Source organism: Podarcis liolepis (assembly GCF_965112155.1).
Source record: "Podarcis liolepis genome assembly, chromosome: 12".
Classification (NCBI taxonomy): Eukaryota; Metazoa; Chordata; class Lepidosauria; order Squamata; family Lacertidae; genus Podarcis; species Podarcis liolepis.
In genome coordinates, this window is record NC_139563.1 from 17,267,667 (window position 1) to 17,288,022 (window position 20,356).

Below are 20,356 nucleotides of genomic sequence, written 5' to 3' on the forward strand. Positions count from 1 at the left end.
CTGTGACAGATGCTCTGCTCAAGATAAATCAAACTCTGGAGTCTTTGACAAAACAGACTTCAGAAAATACACAAAAATTAACAGAAATATCAGTAAGACTAAACCAGAACACAGAATCTATAAATAAATTGGTGGAGGAAAACGCTACCACGCGTCAAATTGCCGAAGATGCTAAAGCTACTGCTGGAGAGACACAAGAGAAATTAGAGCCGATTGCTAAGAAGGTTTATGAGCACGACGCAACTTTGGCCTTGTGGGAGTTACAGAGAAAAGAGAGAAATTTGAAATTAAGATCGATTCCGGAGAATGAAAGAGACAACCTTGCGGAATACCTGACACGGGAGTTTGTGGACTGTTGGGATCTCGAGGAAGACGAATTTAAAATTACAACAGCTTTTAGATTGGGTAAAAAGCAAGACAGAAAGACCCCGAGAGATTGCTTGATTACATTCAGATCCAAGGATGAAAGAGACAAAATACTAGGACTACACTTTGAAAAGGCCCTGCAAATTGGAAATTCAGCTATACAGATCTTTAAAGACATTCCAAAATATATTTTGGATCTAAGAAACTTCTACAAGGACTTGGCTCTTTTGTTAAATAAAAATTCCATCCGCTTCAGGTGGGAATTTCCACAAGGACTGTCATTTGACTACAAGGCAAAGAAGGTGAAAATAAAGACAATTCAAGACAAGGACAAATTTTTGGCAAGAAATCAGGAGGACCTGCAGAAGGGGACTGTGGACGTACTTGCAGAACAGAGGAGAGCACTAGAGATTCTGAATCTCTCGATTGGACAAAAACCACCACCATCAGAAGAAGAGCAACAACTTGGAGCTGTTGGAGGAGTTTTAGAAAAATAACAAGATGGCTCTGCAATTCCTTAGTTGGAATTGTAATGGGCTCAATGGGCCTTTGAAGAGAAGACAAGTATTTCATATATTGAATAGAGAACAATTGGACTTGATATGCCTACAAGAAACTCATATAACTAGAGCCCACAGGAGACTACTCATAAATAAAAGGCTAGGACAAGAATTTATTTCATCAGATAAAGTTAAGAAAAGAGGAGTTGTAATATATGTGAAAGAGAAATGGGCCCCAAAAATGATATTCAAAGATGAACAAGGGAGATACCTGGCAGTGGAGATACAAATACAAGGAGAAAAAATTTTAGTGGTTGGAATCTATGCACCAAATGAAGGCAAATCTGACTTCTTTAAGAGACTTCATGAAACCCTGACGGACTATTTGGATTACAGTATGATAATTATGGGAGACATGAATGGCGTGGTCTCCACTAATATGGACAAGGCACAAAGACTAACAGTTACTAAGGAAGGGAGACTTCCTAAGACTTTTTTTGAAATGACGGAAAACATGGACTTGATAGACATATGGAGAACAAGGAACCCTCTGGAGAGAGAGGGAACCTTTTTCTCTCAAGCAATGATGACCTGGACCAGAATTGATCAAATTTGGATTACTAGTGGTATGGCCCCAAAGATTAAGAAAGTGGAAATCTGCCCAAAAACTTGCTCCGACCATAATGCCGTGAGGATGGAGATGAAACTTACAATAACTGGTCAATTTAGATGGAGAATGAATGACACCCTCTTCCGGGATAAGGAGATCCTCACGAAGGCCCAAAAGACTCTAAAAGACTATTTTGAAATAAATCTGAGGGCCGACGTCGAGAAAAGAGTGATCTGGGACGCAAGTAAAGCGGTGATGAGAGGATTCTTGATTCAACAGAATTCAATAAAGAGGAAAAAACAAAATGAGAAAAAAGAAAAGATTTTGGAAAAGATAAAGGAAGGAGAGAAAAAATTAAGAACAAAACCAAAGTCCCAGGAGATTTTAAGAGAGATCAAGCTATATCAAACACAATATATGGAATTGATGAACCAAGAGATTGAATGGAAGATAAAGCAAATGAAGCAAAAGACCTTTGAATCAGCAAATAAATGTGGCAAACTTTTGGCATGGCAACTGAAGAAAAGACAGAAATTAAATACAGTTACAAGCCTAGAGGTGGATGGAAAAAATATATCTAAACCCAATGAAATTAGAAATTGCTTTTTGAGTTATTTTAAAAAACTTTACACTCAAGGCCCGCAAAATGAAGAAGATATAGACAAATTCCTTGAAAAATATGGACTACAAAACATCTCTCATCAAAGTAAGATGGATCTGAACCAGAGAATTTCAGAACAAGAGATAGAGGCTGCCATTCAGAATATGCAACTGGGCAAATCTCCAGGACCAGATGGACTGACTTCTAGATACTACAAATCGTTGAAGGAATGGCTGACTCAACCATTAAAAGAAGTTTGTAACGAGATCCTTGAGGGAAAAAGGGCACCTGAATCGTGGAAAGAAGCATATATTTCACTCATACCAAAGTCAGAGACTGAAAAGACCCAACTTAAGAACTACCGCCCAATATCATTGCTTAATGTGGATTACAAAATTTTTGCAGACATTTTGGCAAAAAGATTTAAAAGAGTGTTGATGGAGAAGATTCATAAGGACCAAGCAGGCTTTCTCCCTAAAAGACACCTAGCAGATAATGTAAGGAATGTAATAGACATTTTGGAAAAGTTAGAGGTGAATATAAACACTAAAGCAGTACTGATCTTTGTGGACGCGGAGAAAGCCTTTGATAATATTTCTTGGAGTTTTATGATGAAGAATCTTCATGGGATGGGGGTAGGCCAAGGTTTTGAGAATGGTATGGCTGCAATATATTCCGAACAAAAAGCTAAACTGATTGTAAACAATGTAGTGACTGAGGAGCTTAAGATAGAAAAAGGAACACGACAGGGGTGCCCAATTTCCCCATTACTTTTTATTTCAGTTCTGGAGGTGTTGCTGAACATGATAAGAAATGACCAGCAGGTTAAAGGAGTGCAGGTCGGAGCTAAACATTACAAGTTAAGAGCGTTTGCAGATGACCTAGTATTGACTTTGCAAGAGCCAAACACTAGTACGAAAAAGGTTTTAGAAATAATACAACAGTTTGGCCAGGTAGCTGGATTTAAGTTGAATAAACAAAAAACCAAAGTTTTAGGGGAAAACTTAACAGATATGGAAAAGGAGAAATTCCAAGAGGAGACAGGGTTGACAGTGGTCAAGAAGGTGAAATACCTAGGGGTTTACTTAACATCTAAAAATGTGAATTTGTACAAGGACAATTATGAAAAATGTTGGTCAGAAATTAAAAAAGATCTAGAAACATGGTCAAATTTGAAATTGTCAATGTTAGGCCGAATCGCAGTGATTAAAATGAATGTACTGCCTAGAATGCTATTTCTGTTTCAGACCTTACAGATTCTTGATAAGATGGAATGCTTTAAGAGGTGGCAGAAAGACATTTCGAAATTTGCCTGGCAGGGCAAAAAGCCCAGAATTAAATTTAAAATATTGACAGATGCTAAAGAAAGAGGGGGTTTTGCCCTGCCGGACTTAAAATTGTACTATGAGGCAGCAGCTTTCTGCTGGCTGAAAGAATGGATGCTCCTCGAGAACACGGACATTTTGGATCTGGAAGGTTTTAATAATGCGTTTGGTTGGCATGCATATCTATGGTATGACAAAGTTAATAGTGCCTTTAAAAATCACATTGTCAGAAAAGCATTATTTAATGTTTGGATAAGATATAAAGATCTATTGGAAAACAAAACCCCTAGATGGGTGTCACCAGTGGAGGCTAAAGCAGTGAAGAAACTCAATATGGAGGTCGGATGGCCGAAGTATTGGGAAATTTTAGAACAGGATGGAGATAAGTTCAAACTACAAAGTCATGAGAAACTGAAACATAAAGTACAAAATTGGTTCCAATATCGTCAAATAATGGAATTTTACAAACAGGACAGGAAAATTGGTTTCCAGGTGGAAAAATCAAAACTAGAAACCGAACTGTTAGAACCCAATACTAAGAATTTATCTAGAATGCATAACTTGTTGCTGAAATGGAGTACACAGGATGAAACAGTTAAATTGGCTATGATTAAGTGGGCACAGGATGTTGGACATAACATTATGTCAGCTGACTGGGAATGGTTATGGAACACCGGCATTAAATTTACGGCATGCAATGCCTTAAAGGAAAACATTATGAAAATGGTTTATAGGTGGTACATGACCCCAGTCAAGCTGGCAAAAATCTATCATTTGCCCGATAACAAATGTTGGAAGTGTAAAGAGACTGAAGGTACCTTCTACCACCTTTGGTGGACATGCCCGAAGATTAAGGCCTTCTGGGAAACGATCTATAATGAAATGAAAAAGGTACTTAAATGTACTTTTCCTAAAAAACCAGAGGCCTTTCTCTTGGGCATTGTCGGCCAACTGGTGACAAAGAAGGATAGAACTTTTTTTATGTACGCTACAACAGCAGCAAGAATACTCATCGCAAAGTATTGGAAGACACAAGATTTACCCACTCTGGAAGAATGGCAGATGAAAGTGATGGACTATATGACATTGGCCGAGATGACAGGCAGAATCCGTGACCAACGAAAAGAGACGGTGGAAGAAGAATGGAGAAAATTTAAAAGTTATCTTAAGGACTACTATAAACTTAATGAATGTTAAAATGTTGTGGTTTTCAGAAACAAAGGGGTACAGTGATATAAGGTCAGAACACAAAGAGGACTAAGATGACAGAGGTTGGAAAGTAACAATTGGGAGTTGCTATGAGATTATGGACAATGGGATGCAGAAAGGGGGGGTATGGGGAAGTCCAAGAAAAGAGGTTTATGAAAATATGTTTGAAACTATACGTGTATGTTTGTCTTTTTAAGTGTTTGTTTGCTCTTTAAAAACTTTGTAAAACCAATAAAAATTTTATAAAAAAAAAAAGGAGGGTACCACATTGGCCACTCCTAGTTTACAATGTCTGGAAAGACACCTTGAGTTACAGTGTTTTGCAGGAGCATTTCAGGGTACAGAAAGAACTTAAAGCACAGGTCCATGGAAGAGGTTTGCACCAAAAATGCATATAGACGCTTTTGGGGAAATTAAGGTGGTAGGTGGCTGGGGTCTCACCAACACTGGTTTTCCTCACTCTGGCAAATGGTAGGCTAGTCCTGCATTGAAACCAGGTCCTATGTAAGCATGCCTAAGACTGCAGCCTTGATTATTTCCCCTGCCCTCAAAACACTATCTAATCCAAGCTTACATAAGGCACCACTATTCAAGCTTCTGTGTAATGATACACTTTTTATAATGAAGCTGTAAAGTCATGGAGACTTCCCTACACCACACCCAAATCTTGAGCAGAGAAGTCAAAGAATGATTATACACCAGGAGTTGGTTGTGATCCACTAGGAGGCTGCCACCACGGGAAGGGAGTGACAAGAAAGTGGTTTAGCTGTGGTTGGAAACAGTAGGCAGCTGGGTTTTCTGAATCTGGTAGTATTTTTTGCACCAAAAAGCTCAGAGTATTCGGTAGAGGATATAATCACAGAGTGGATTGACTGGAGCAAGTAAGGCAAGTGAACTTAGCCATATTGTTAGAATCCTCACTAAACCTTGGATAGCTAAGTGTGCTGAGAGTTGTTCTGAAACCCCTCCCTTTCCTTCTGAACTACGGTTCTCGGAGTGGTTTAACCATCAATCCCTCTTCACAGGAAACTTTGGGAAGAGGGGGGTCTCCTAACCATTCTCTGTATCCTTAACAAATTGTAGCTCTCAGGATTCTTTGGGAGAAGCCAAGATTGCTTCAAGTAGTATGACTGTGCTTTAAATATGTGATGTAAATGTGGCCTATGTGTACGGTTGTACCCAAGCAGAATCTAGGATAGAAAGGATTTGCATTTTGATGTATACAGAAAAATAGATGAATAAATCAGTTAATCGTCATGGCTTGGATAGCACCATGCGCTGTGATTATACCACAGTACTGGAAAGGAATATCCCTGTCTGCTGTCGCTGCTGATAATGTGCCTAACATTGTCGCCCCAGGAAGCCTGCTACAATCCCTGGGTAGCATCCTACATCAAATGTCCCTTGAGCAAACATGTGAGCACTCAAGTCTGCAGAGGATGGTCTGAGAAATCTTTTAACTTTCAGCAAAAGAGATTTGAAGCTTGAGCTATTTGCCAAGTGCTTTACTCAATTAAACATCTATGGACATCTAAAATAAACAGACCATACAGCTCCATAGCAGAGAAGCCGACTAGAAAATGAAATACAAATTGAGCTTCTAGAAATGCAAAGGGGGGCAGGGTGTGTGTGTGTGCAGAGTGCTCAGCTCACTCCCACAACCTCGTAGATGCAGATTTAGGAAGCCTTTCAACAACTTCTGCATTTTACGATAAGTTTTGTATTCTGCCTCCCTCCTTCCATACACTTTCTTTTTGAGTGAGTGATCTCCTCAGGCTAGCTTTCTGGTCTCTTTCTGCTTAATATAGCCCCATCTGCACTATACATTTAAAGCAGTATCATTCCATTATAAACCCTCATGGCTTCCCACAAAGGACCCTGAGAACTGAACTCTGTTAATTGTGCTGAGAGTGGTTAGGAGTCCCCTATTCCCCTCATAGAGCTACCATTACCGGAGTCCTTTGGGGAAAGGGATTGATCGTTAAATCACCCTGTCAAACTCTGAAAGGTGAAAAAGAGCTGTGTGGAGAGATTTGCAACCAAAAAGCATAAAAAGAGGAAAGAGCCTTCTCCGTCTAACAAACACGAGTCTTCCTCTTTACCTTGCCTCTCCTGTGGCAGCATTTTGGAGAAACAAATGAAAACATGAGGGACAAGCAATACCACCAGTCTGTTGCTTGGCTCTAAGCTAAGGAACTGCTTTTCAAGCAGAGAAGATAACTATCCATATAGGGAGGAAATTAATTGTCTAACTGCAGCAGAAAATGCTCGGCAGTGAAACTGGTATAACTAGGAAAGTTAAGGCATATTTTGGGCTTGTGGATGTTATAATGTCTTAAAACAGCCACTCAGGAATTTTCTGCTTTGAATGTTTCTGAATTGTCCCTTCTGGGTTCCTACAGAACAGAGCTTGGGGAACCTAAGGCCCTTAAGATGTTGTTGGACTGAGGTATGTCTGGAATGATTCAAATATACCCACAAAATATTTAAGGATTTTTCTGGGGAATCTGCACACCCCGGGTCATTTTCTCTACCCTAATCAGAATGCCCCAGCTTCTGTCGAGATCCCATAGTTATTTCAACTGAGGAAGAATTTCCACACTTATTTTGAATTTCTGAATGTCGCTTCAGGTGAAATTTAGTCAAAACACTTGGTTTCACATAACTTCTGTGTGGGGAATTTTGTCAGGGTTAAGAAAACTCCTGCATTCCCTTCAAATGCCTCAGCTAATTGGCCTCTGAAGAAACATTAAATTTTACTCTAGGAGACGTTTCAGCAGGAACATGCTTATTATTGGTCTTTGGGACAGAGGTTCTGGATGGAGAAGTTTAAGATGCTTGACTAGAATGACTTTTGGCAGGATTTGGGGAGCTAACTGCAAGCCACTGAACAAGGATGAAGATTGTGAAAAACTTCTTACAAGTTCCATGTGGAATTCAGCTGTCTGTGCTACATTTGCAGCGGCAAAAGAGGCATCTGCTGTCAGTATTACTTACTGACAAACTTCTCCCATTCTAACCTGCTGTTCTATCCACACAGCATCTCCCTCATTCTTGTTAGTGAAAGCCAGGACATCCGGTGTCCAGGTTTGTCAGTTCTACAACATGGCCCCCAAGAGCAGTTGAAGTACTGACACAGACAGGTGTGACTAAAGGCTTGGATTCACTCCAGGAAGCTACAGCATCCAGCTGACTACAAATAAAATATCCAAAAGCTTAAGCATTCCGTTAAGCTGGACAACTGCATGCTCAAGAACCATTGCGATGCAGCAGGCTATGACTGCAGAAACCCAGGTTCAAATCCTCAGTATTGAAGCTTATTGGGAGGCATTGATCCAGTTACCGTATCACAGCCAAATCTGCCTAAAAGGGTTACTGTGAGGAAAATAGGGGGGATCCTGAATGTCACCTTTAGCTTCTTGAAGGAAAGGTGGAGTGAAAATGAAGCAAAATGTGGTCAAGAACAGCCAATGCCAATTTCAGGGGATTAACTTTATCAAGGTTAGCCTCTACCCCTCTGGTGTCCGCCAGATGTTTTGAATCACAGTTGAGTAACATCATACGTGCATGTTACTTATGCAAATTCAGCTTTATGCACTCAGATGCAGCTCCATTCCAGCTTTTTTCTTCTGACGGCATCTCTTTCTGCCCGCCTCTCTCCACTTCCCTTCCGCCAGTCCAAAAAATCAGCGCAGTTTTGAAACCAGTGGTTAAGAGCAGTGCAGTTTTGAAAGGTTCAGTCCACCATCTTGAGTCAAAATGGTGTCCAGTTGTATCAAAATATAGTTAGGAAAACTGTCCTTTAATCTCAGGAACCATCATGGAAAATTTAGCAAGCGAGAATATATGGTAGATATTTTTAAGTACTCATTTTACTTGTATATATATTTTAGGTGAACTTGTTTTTAACTCCTAATTTATATTGATAATTTTTAATGTATATTTGATGTTCTATATCAATTGCTAGGAGATTTTGACAATTAAGCAGTATACCATTTTCATTTCACTACATTTCTATTTATGTATTTATAAATATGCTTCTCTTACTACAGTCAATCCTCAAAATATTGTCACTTTGATCAATTAAGGGAGCGATAAATTAAGTGAGTGACCAAGTTTCTTTGTTGAAATGCATTCTATTTCCTTCTTCCTCTGGCAGCCAGACAATTTTGATCTTCTTCTTCCTCCTGAATCCCTCCCACTCCCAATATTAGTTGTCAAAAATCAGCTAAAATATCTCTTCTCTGGAATGCAAACCTCCTTGGGGTTCAACAGCTGTGTTGGGGCTTCTTGTTATGGAGAGATCAACACCACCTCTTGATTCCTGCTGCTATTTTTACTAGTTAGTCCCCCCCTCTCCCCCCCTTCTGACATTCAGTGAGCACACAGCTGTCTATGTGGGAGACAAAGCAGCATGCCCCATTGTTTCTCTCCCATTTCCTCCTTTTCAGCGACCAAGGGAGTCAGAGCCTGTTGGAATCAGACTCCCCCACCCACACACCGGTTGTTGCTTTATTTAAGCGATTGTACGAGGCTAGTTGAGGAGTGTACATGGATGGGTTCAGGATCTGGGGAGAAGCGAGGAGAGACTCAGTACATGCAAGCAGCAGATGTTTGTTATTAATTAAATGCATAGATTTTGGGGAAAGGAGAAAGTACGTTCTGTGCCGATAACAAGGCAGATGGCTTCTCAGCAAGAGATCCCTGTGTAGATGGCAATGCACCAGGAGCAACACCAAACCATTTTGCTGTGCATCTAAATGCAGGCTTTTATTTATTTTAGGGATGCACAGAATGTTTGCTTTCTTCTGTGTGAAAATAGCATTTGCAGGAGGCATAGAATCACTCCCCTCCCCAACCCCCAACCCCCAAATCTGAAAGGTAACTTTTTTCCCCTTTCCCAAATGCGTTCACAGCTATTTGGAATTGCTGTGCTTTCTTTCTCTCTGCCATTCCTTTGATGCTATTTCCAATTCTCAACCTTTCTGAGCCAATGGAGGATCATGCAGTGAATAGGATGCAAGAGCATCCTGTAGTTTGATCCTCTCCCCTGCCACAAAGGGCCCCCATCCCATTCACCGTGGGAAAAAGACGCTCCATCCATAGCTATCCTTCTTCTTACACCTAGATGGCCTCACAGAACACAGTCACAGGCTGGCAAATGTCACTGAGAGGCCAGAGTACCCTCCTTTGTGTGTCAGGTTTGACACAAGAAAGGCCTGACTAGTGGTTAGACATTCTGCCAGCATGAGAACTCCTAAAAAGAACCTCATAATATTCATGACCCCCTCCAATCTGATTTCCATTCCCTGCACTCCACAGACCTTGCTGATATCATAGATGATCTTCCCACTGCCAAATCCGAAAGTCTGTCTTTTTCCTCTTGGCATCTCTGCTGCCTTTCATTCAATTAGCCATCCTCTCATTCTTTCCATCCCATCTCTTAAGATAGCTGGGCTGTTTTGTGCCCTGTTCAATGTTTCCGCTGAGTTGGGGCGGAGGCCATTCCTCCTCTGTCTTCAGCCTCTCTCCTGGGATCACTGAGGTTCCATTCCTGAGCTCCTGCTAGTGTCTCTCTTTGAATCTCATAGCTCTTGGTCAGGGCCTGTCCTAAACATTTGCTGCCTGAAACAGATGATGAGAGGAGGCCCATTTCTGTACATTCCCATGTGTGGAAGCTGACTAGACCAGCAGTTAAAAATTACATACCGTATTTTTCCGTGTATAAGACAATGCTTTTTGCTTTAAAAAAATGGGTAAAAATTGGATGTCGTCTTATAGATGGATAGTGAATGCAGAGGGGGGATGTGTGATTAATGGCAGCAGTAAGCAGGAGATTGACAGCGGCGATTGGGCGGATGATTGGTCGCTACGGCAAGGCCTGCTGGTGATTGGCTGTGGCTTTGGCAATTGGGCAGGTGATTGGTGGCTGTGGCAAGTGGGCGGGTGGGCTGTTGGTGGCAGCAAGCGGGCAGACAATTGGCGGCTGCGGCGAGGTGTGTGATTGGCAATGGCTGTGGCAAGCGATCAGCAGTGGCAGGCAGGTGGGTGAACGATTTATGGAAGTGGTGACCTCCCACCCCCAAAAGCTAAACAACTTAATTTCAGGTTGAAAAAAATAGGGGTCATCTTATACATGGGGGCGTCTTATACATGGAAAAATATGGTAAAAAGTAGGAGAGCCTCCTTCACCACACCTGAGGCGCTATGTAGTGTAGACAGCACTGTCCTCCAACAGAAGGGAATAGCCTGGGGGCTTAGACGGAATAGACCAGGGGATCCCACCACTGCCCCACAGCATCGGCTGCCTGAGGCAGTTGCTCCACTTTGCCTAATGGAAGTGCCGGCCCTGCGTTCAGCATTGATATACTGATGACACCCACATTGTCCCATCCCACATCTCTTTCACCCCATCTGGTATATCTGTCTGGATGCCTCATTGCTGTTTAAAACTCAGCAGTAGAGCTGTGCAGAGCCCCCCTGTCCTGACCATCCACCCAACCATGGATTGGGTCCTGAATGAATTTGGTGAGGGGGAAACTAAGTTTTCATTAAGGGGTTTAAAACCCCTTAAGCAATATCTGAAAGACTTCCTGCATCCCTTATGCAGATGAGACTCTCTGGGTAGTTCTTCCGCCATCGGATGGGCAGGGAATGGTGCCCCAGGACAGGGTTTTCTCTGTGGCAGCCTCTAAATTGTGGAACTTCCTCCCCATAGAGATGTGTCTAGCATCTTTGCTGTATGGTCTCTGCCAAATGCACCTCTCTACACACAGATTTCTCTGCCCAATACAGTACCATGTCTACTTTATTTATTGCTCTGCCAAAATCAGCTACGTCTTGCGAGGAGGAAAAAATTGCTGGGCAGAGCTGATGTACAATTATCTCTCTCTCTCTCTCTCTTACACGCGCAGAGACACAGACACATGGAATCCCATAGTTTTTTGTGATTCATGATTGGTTGGGATTAATCTTGGGAATAAGTTTCTAGTTTATTCTGCTGTGAAAACGTCACAACAGCTGCATATCATGGAAAGAAGCAGGTAATGGACTGCATGCAAAAAGGGTATGTAAAGAGGTGGGGTGTTTCTGAAATTTTGTTCCTTAAACCCTCCTTTTTGTCCTGAAAATGTTTATGGACAAAACCACACAGACCTAGTGTTCATTTCAAAAGTCACTAAAAACATTCTTACAAACACAAGTAGTTTAGGAAACTCTGGATCATCTTACAAGGACGAGTTAAAAGCAGTCCTGACTCACTTTCAGCCAACCTTTCCCCATGCAAAAAAATTTCCAGTTACAAACCTCAGTTTACAGACTCAGTAACTACAGCAGCCCAAATGTCAGGAGAACCTCACAAATGAATGATTTCACAAACAACCTCGGATAGACAAATAACAGCATTGTTTACTTGAATCAAGCTCTGGTTTAACAGGTTTCAACTCCTAGCAAAAATTTCCACAAGCAAACTGTCTGTTGGAGCTTCGGATTGCAGGGTGGGTCATGTGATGTCTTAGGTTATATCCGCTTTAAAATATCCATCTTTATATGTGAGCCACCGTACTGTGGCAAAACCCAGGATGACTTTGCTTAAGGTTGCAGAGATTTTGCATAAGAATGTTGATAACCAGCTTACTTCTCCCAATGTCATTAAATCATTAATTGCATTTTCGCCTCTCACCTGTCCTCCAAGGAACTTGGAGCAGTACAGTGGTACCTCGGGTTAAGAACTTAATTTGTTCCGGAGGTCCATTCTTAACCTGAAACTGTTCTTAACCTGAAGCACTACTTTAGCCAATGGGGCCTCCCGCTGCTGCTGCGCCACTGCTGTGCGATTTCTGTTCTCATCCTGAAGCAAAGTTCTTAACCCAAGGTACTATTTCTGGGTTAGTGGAGTCTGTAACCTGAAGCATCTGTAACCTGAAGCATCTGTAACCCAAGGTACCACTGTATACTGTATTAGCCTGAGAAACAGTGACTGGCCCATGATGAACATTATAATTTGATAAGTATCCAAAGCATTGGCATAATCAGTCACCGTATGAGTTCTGCCATTAATATAGAGATTCATCATGGGGATTTGCTGGAGGCATGAGTACAGCAAGCTCTCTACCAGTGACCTTGGGTAAGAAGCAAACATCACTGTCACCAAGGAACCAGTTCAGCAAGATGGGAATGCCTTTTGGATTCAGTAGGAAAGTCCATGTGGGAGGCTGCCATTGCCAACACTTCCATCACTCCTTAACATTGACCACCTGAGGTGGCTTCCCCATTCTGCCTAATGGCAGGGCTGGCCTACCCTGTTGAAGAACCATTTGGTAATAGTGAGTTCCTCTGCAGTGCTACTCGCATCATATTATCCATTAAACATGCTCCCACATATTATTATTATTTTTTCAATTTATATACCACCCTTCAACTTTGGATCTCAACATAAAAAATACAATATAAAAAACACAAAATACATAATGAAAATAAGAAAACAAACTGATGATCCTCCAGCAACACATTCAAAAAGGTATCAGATGTTAATCAACCATCCACTTGGATGACTGTGAAAGTGGATTAGACAAATTCATGGAGGACAAGACTATCAGCAGCTACTAGCTATGAGGACAGTGTTCTTCCTCTGCTGACAGAGGCACCATGCCTCTGAATACCAGCTTCTGGAAACCACAGAGTGTTCCTGTGGTCCAGGCTTCCCACAGGTGTCTGGTTAACCACTCTAATAAGAGGATGCTGGACTGCATGGGCCACCGGGCTGGTCTAGCAGGCTCTTCTAATGTTCTTAGTACAAGAGAACATGTGCATCCTAGAACCTTTGAACCTCTGTAGTGTAAGAATGTAATGTTCTCAAGAACACAGCTCATTCTCCTTTGTTTAACATGTTGATCGAGTTACCAGCCATTTATATTAACAACACGGAACAGCTTAATGATAAGGGATATTGGAGATCTTTCTGTCTTGGCTTATGCTGTTGCTCTTACAGGATTAGCTGGATCTCTAAAATGGAGCAGGTTGGGATAACAAAAAGATCAATGTGAACACTCCAGAGGATTGGACTAGATGACTGTCATGGTCCCTTCCAACTCTACAATTCTGTGTTTCTAAGATGATGAAAATAACATATGGACGTAATAACGATGATGAAAAAAAAAGTATGTACTTTGTGATAGCCGCCAGATGGCAGTAGAAGCCTGTTTTTATATATTTTTAAAAACCTCACAGATTTTCTTTTTAGTAATTCTGAAAGCTGTAGGTGAAACATGTAATCTCACTATTTTCCTGCCCAAGAGAGTGAGGTTTTTTCCTCACTGCTCTTGGGGGGGGGGGGGAGTTAAGAATGATCGAGAATTAAGTTTTCAGAAAAGTCAGGAACTCGCTTGCAGTCTTTTTGCAAGCAGTTTGGAAAACTTCTCTCTTTCAGCTTTTATTAAAAAGTGGTTAACTACTCCCTGACTTCCAGGCATGTACACTCTGAGTTTTTGCTTTCTGGAAATTCAAACTTCTTCCTATATATATGAATTCACTCAAATTAACCCACCTCTTACACGCTGATCTGGAAGTAAGCAATGCTGAGCACTGTGGTATTTACTTCTGTGTACAAATGCACACACCTGCTCTGCTAAAGGGTAAAGCAGATCTTTGGTCAGCAGATCTGTCAGGCTCTTTTGCTTCCATGATGGAAAATATTTTAGTCATCTGTGGTGAATGCTACTGCAAGGTTTCACGTTAACTTCACTGGGATCCCTCTGAGTCTCTCTCTCTCTCTCTCTCTCTCTCTGGCCCACAGAACTGTTGCTAGGCCTTCATCCACATCCTCCTTCATTGTCTTTGCCTGGCTGAAATGTGTCCCTGAACCATACGCACCAGCTTCTAGGGGCTAAGGCACTTTGCCCCCTCCCATTTTATGTTGAGTGGGTTTGTTGTTGTTGTTGTTTAGTCGTGTCCGACTCTTCATGACCCCATGGACCACAGCATGCCAGGCACTCCTGTCTTCCACTGCCTCCCGCAGTTTGGTCAAACTCATGCTGGTAGCTTCAAGAACACTGTCCAACCATCTTGTCCTCTGTCGTCCCCTTCTCCTTGTGCCCTCAATCTTTCCCAACATCAGGGTCTTTCCCATGGAGTCTTCTCTTCTCATGAGGTGGCCAAAGTATTGGAGCCTCAGCTTCAGGATCTGTCCTTCCAGATCAGGGTTGATTTCCTTAACAATTGAGAGGTTTGATCTTCTTGCAGTCCATGGGACTCTCAAGAGTCTCCTCCAGCACCATAATTCAAAAGCATCAATTCTTCGGCGATCAGCCTTCTTTGTGGTTCAGCTTTCACTCCCATACATCACTGCTGGGAAAACCACAGCTTTAAGGGGTTGAGGGGGTTAGGCCCCCTCAATGTTCAGATGGCATTTGGCTCCACTCCCTGGCTCATCGCGATGTCGGGCATATGTCGTCAGGACATTGTGTTGAGCCCATTCAATCACCTTGAGAAGATGGTGCCTATGCCCTGAACTGTGTTAATGCCTCTTTCTTGCCTGCAAGAGAGGTGTGTTTGTGGGGGTTGGTAACGATGAGGATAAATGTGAGTATACTTGTAAGGAGGTTAGGCCGAAGCTAAAGGAGAGATGACCTGTTGTATATAGTGTGAGATGTGATCCATGAGAGGCAGTCAAGTACAACATTCATTTTAATGCTAGAGAAGACATGCGAGGGAATGTTTGGTCCAGCCAGTCGAAACTTCCTGTTCCTCTTGGCGGGAGCATCTTCCTTTTGCATGTGATAGAAGGTAGGCATAACCTAACCTGTCCAGTTAACAAAAGGATGAGTCACGCAGCACACCTCTCTCTCTTTGCCTTCCTACTTCTTTTGACCAGCTTCTAGCTTGGACTGCTCTGCTAGCTCAGCTAGCAGAAGCACTAGGATTATTCCCCCATATGGGGTAGATCCACATGTACATATTTGTAACTAAGTCTACCTTCAGGGGTCCACCTGTGAACTGATGTAAGTAAACTTCTTTTATTGATTTTGAATAAGATTGTGGCGTCTTTATTCTTTTAAGAGGGATTAAAAGTAATTTACCAGGTACATACAATTCAGTCTGAGACAAATTGAATTGTATAATAGTGAGAAGCTCACATGAGCTTCCAACCAGCTATCTGCTGTGCATAAATGGGGAATGTAATTCTGCTAAGTAAAGGAACTTGCTAGCGCAAATTAGGAAGGATATTAATAAACAATATATCCTCTCCTGCCACCCTGAACATTCCCACATATAGTACTATAATAAGCATATTTCTTCTTCAACTCCTCTGATGGGCTCATCATATAAAAAGAGAGCAGTGCAGTAGTCTTCTATACAAGGTTTAATAATCACTTCCACTTATCTGCCCACTTCTGCCTCTGGCCATACCTAACGTTGCCATAAGCATCTTGAGGTGCTCTTGGCTCTACCCAGCCCAGTGCTTTGTCTACTTTTAATAGTGCCCCCCCCTTTTTATTTGCTGCTGCCATCAAAATCAGCTGGGCCTTTGTATGGAGTAGACAACAAATCTTTGGAGATTGGATTCGACCCCAAAACTGGGCGCCCTGCACCACTTCTCCTCTCAATTGCTTAATGCCATATTTGTGCATCTGTTTATTCCTGTCTAAGTGTAGGCCCTCACATTTGTCCCTGCTGAGACTCGATTTTGTTAGTTTTTGCCCAGTTCTCCAATCTGTGAAGGTCATATTGAATCCTGGCTCTGTCTTCTGAGGTATTAGCTACCCCTCCCAGTTGGGTGTCATCTGCAAATCCAATGGGTGTCCCCTCAATTTCTGCACCCAAGCCATGCCTAAAGATGTTGAACAACAACAGGCCCAGGGCAGAACCTTGCAGCACCTGACTTGTCCCCCTTTCCCCCCACTCAAAAATAGTAACAGTCTGGGAAGCACCTCCTATTCCTGTACTTTTCCTGAAACAGAATAATCTGAGACGAATTAAATTCAAATTATCATACTTCTGGAAATAACAATTAGGAGCCCATTTGCTTCCCTGAATGCACGACACACTAATTTACCATTGCCACGCCAGTGAACGTGACAGAACATTGCGCAGAACAGTTGACGTGACGGAATGGTGCTCACATATTATTTTCTAGGAAGCAGAGTGAGTTTCCATTTTTATTGTTTCCACATTTTAACCAGCCACAGCAAACTCTGAATTAATTTACGGCACTCATAACTGATTAGCATGCTTATTAACATCCACGAGTTAGCTTTCTATCAATCAAATTGTAATTCAGCGGGAACTGCCCTGTTAAATTCAAATTAAAATGTGTGTCGGAGGCACTCGGCTAGCCTCTCTGGTTTCACGGCAGTCCTCTTCCCTCTACCTACCAGCCACAGAAGCTGCATTAAACTGCCGCAATTTTATGGCTCATTAGTGATGAACAATGTTAGCTCACGGCTGGTGGCTCTCGCTCCACAGGTGTACACAGCCATTACAGCTGTCTCGGGGGAGAGAGAGGGGGAGACTGACATGGTGGAATTGCTCCTTGCTTCTGGAGCAGTTAATCACATCAGTAAATAAGAGGTGTTTCAGCTCACTAATGGGCAAGTCAAGGGGGATAATTTATGACGTGCTGGGCAGAACTGCAGGGCATGGTGCTCCCTGGGAAATGATGGCAGGATCATGCTTAAAACAACATTAGTGCATAAGCAGGATCTTGACCCTGTTTTTGGTCTGTGCACAGCATAGATTATTAAATGCACTTTGCATTTAATTGATAGGTTTAGGAACTCCGCTAATGCAGGGGCGGGTGGCATGCAACCATTTCCTTTTGTACTGCTAGGGTCTCATAGCAGTGAGGTGTTGCCCACATCTTCACTCTATCCAACACCAGATATGGGGCTGCGACCAGAGACCCCCAGCTAAGGCAGGGGTGCTTGAGGAATTCATGCTTTGCTAATTCCTTTCCGAAATGATTTCACAACAACTACATAATAAGGACTGGTTTGGCAATAAAATGCATGCAAATCACTTGGAGCAGGTGTTCCAAATGTGTGTGTGTGTGTGAAAACGTACACACATAAAGGCACTAAGAATTCAGCAATATAAGGCAAACAGTGGCTGGTTAAAATCACTCGAAGGCGTACGGGAACATAAGCAAACTTTTCAGACTATTCCAAGGAGGAAGCTGGGTCTGCTGACTCCCATAAGAACAACAGTGAAGAGTTTATTCTGGGGGCCACGTGGGGCGCATTGGAAGATGGCTGACAATAACATCTCTCCGACCCACACGAGGTAATTAAGAGGCTGCTATGGGAGTATGTAGCCTCCCTTGCCCCACCCCAAGGGGATGGGGGGGACTGCCTTGCCAGCTGTGTCCATAATTCACCCCCAGATTCGAAAGAAGGGGGTGTGGACACTTGGCACGAAGCCCTCGGGTGAGGTCGGTTCTCCCTGACACTGTCTCTAATCAGCCCACTGGTTCACATTAGCTCGAAATATATAATTGGAAATATATAATTGGAAAGAAGCTAATGCACATACATCAAGTGAAGATCGGGAGTAAAGACTGCTGATTCATGGGATCTCTGTGAGCGGTGCGACGGGCGGGACAATAAATCAAGTGAAGAATCATCATTAAAAGACTGGTATGTTGGAGTGAAACGGAAAGGGGGGGGAGGAAAAAACTTTTCTTTTTTTGCCTTATGTGAGTACCAATAACCCTCCTCTCCAGAGAGAAGAATCGTTGCTATTATTAATCACAAGCAGGAGACCAAGAACTGTGTGGGAATGAATTACTGATTAAAGAGAGGACTGGTGGAAACATCGGGGAATGGAAGGAAAGTTTTATGACGCAGTTATAAACGGAATTTCGTGAAGACAGGCTTGCCTAAGGAGGACGGGGGGGGGGAGGACCAGAGTCATTGGAATGTGAATGTATGGTTATCGGAACGTTATCTTGACCTGGCAGGGCCCTCTGAGATATAGATTGGCAAGCCTGTGAATCAACGGACAGACTGTGGGAATGTTTTTAACGGAGGTGTGGAAATGGCGTCTGTCCTTTATGTGATATGACTCTTGGAGAGTGTAATACCCACACAGGAGATGTTTGTCTTTCACCCGCATGTGAAGATTATCAGAGATCACAAAGAAAGGAATATATGATGATAACAACAAGAAGATGAAGAAAATAACAAAAAGACTATCTGGACAGAACTGGATAGAACTGTTTAATCAAAGCAGCAGCAAGAGTGATGTTTGGACCCCTTTCGGAGCTTGAAGTATGGGTACCTCCAACAAAAATTTTAAAAATTTGGCTGTATAATTTGGAATTAATGTGATTTGGAATTAATGTGATTTGATTGGCCTGTTAATAAAAATTATATTTTTTTTAAAAAGAGAAGAGGTTATTCTCACTTTCCCTGGGTGGAGAGAGTTCCACAACCAGGGTGATGCTCATGAGAAGACCCTGCCCCACATCCCCACCAATTGCACTTCTCGTGATGGCGGATCACAGAGCAGGATCTCCAAAGATGTTTTCAGTTAATGGACAAGCTCATGCAGGAGAATATGAGTCTTTCAAATACCTCGGTCCAAAGCCAAGGGATTTGTAAGTAATAATCCAACACATTAAATTGGACCCAGGAACAAATCGGAGGCTTGTGCAATTTAAACAAGACCCGATAGCCAGAAAAGCAGACCCTAGAAATTATTATGGCAACAGAATTTTGCTGTAGCTTCAAAACACTTTTCAAGGTCAGACCCATGTAGAATGTGGTCTACATGGCATGTCTAATTTTGGTCAAATCTGCTTTCTACAGGAAGGCATGCTCACCCAAAGTTGAGCAAAAGGACTCCTATGAACCTAGGAGCAGTGCTAAGTCCAAAGGAACTCCCTAACAGTGAACTTGGCCATTCAGTGGAAGTGTAACCTTGTCCAGAGAAGGATGGACTTTGAAACCTCAGTCAGCACTTCTACTGACCTGTAGTCCATCTTCAGTCTGGGATTTAAGACTGAATGTGTTAGTCCACACTGAGTCCATCACTATGCTCAGGCCCAATTCACAAGGCGTGGAAACCACCAAGTTTCTTATATTGCTGTCTTCCCTATTTTGAACTACTAGACAGGTGAGAGTGAAGAAACTTCTACTCCGTTTGTCCAGGCTGTTGTTGGATTTTTAAAAGTAACGAAAGCAGAACAAAAACATATTATCTGTAAAAGTCAGTATGAGAAGAAAGGGGGGGGGAAGCACCCCTCTCTCCCAAAGCCAGTCCTAGACTATGCAAGGGAAGAATCTTATTTCCATCAATTTAGTCAGAAAAACAGATGGGACTATACAAGAAAACATTCAGTAATGGATATCATGGTACGGTTTAAATTTAACAAGCTTTAGTGGAGGAAACATCACAGTGAGGCATTAAGGACTAACAGGGAGCTAGTTAAAAGTTTGGGGGGGCAAGGCGAGAGAGACATTACTGTTCACTACTAAAGCTGACCCTGGAGAGTTACATAAAGCACATTCCTTGGAAAACTGGACAGACCAGAAGAAACATCGGAACAAACATAGGAAGTGTGTATATAATCAGTTCCTGGGCCAAGGAAAAGTACTTGAAGAGTTGTGATTTTTTTCTTTATTTTATCATGTTATCATTTTATAAACTGCTTTGGGTGGGTGTCTTATACAATCAAGCAGTGTATAAATTTAAATAAATAAATGGGAATGTCCTTTGCAGGTGAGTGAGGGGAAGAAGGCATTGCGGG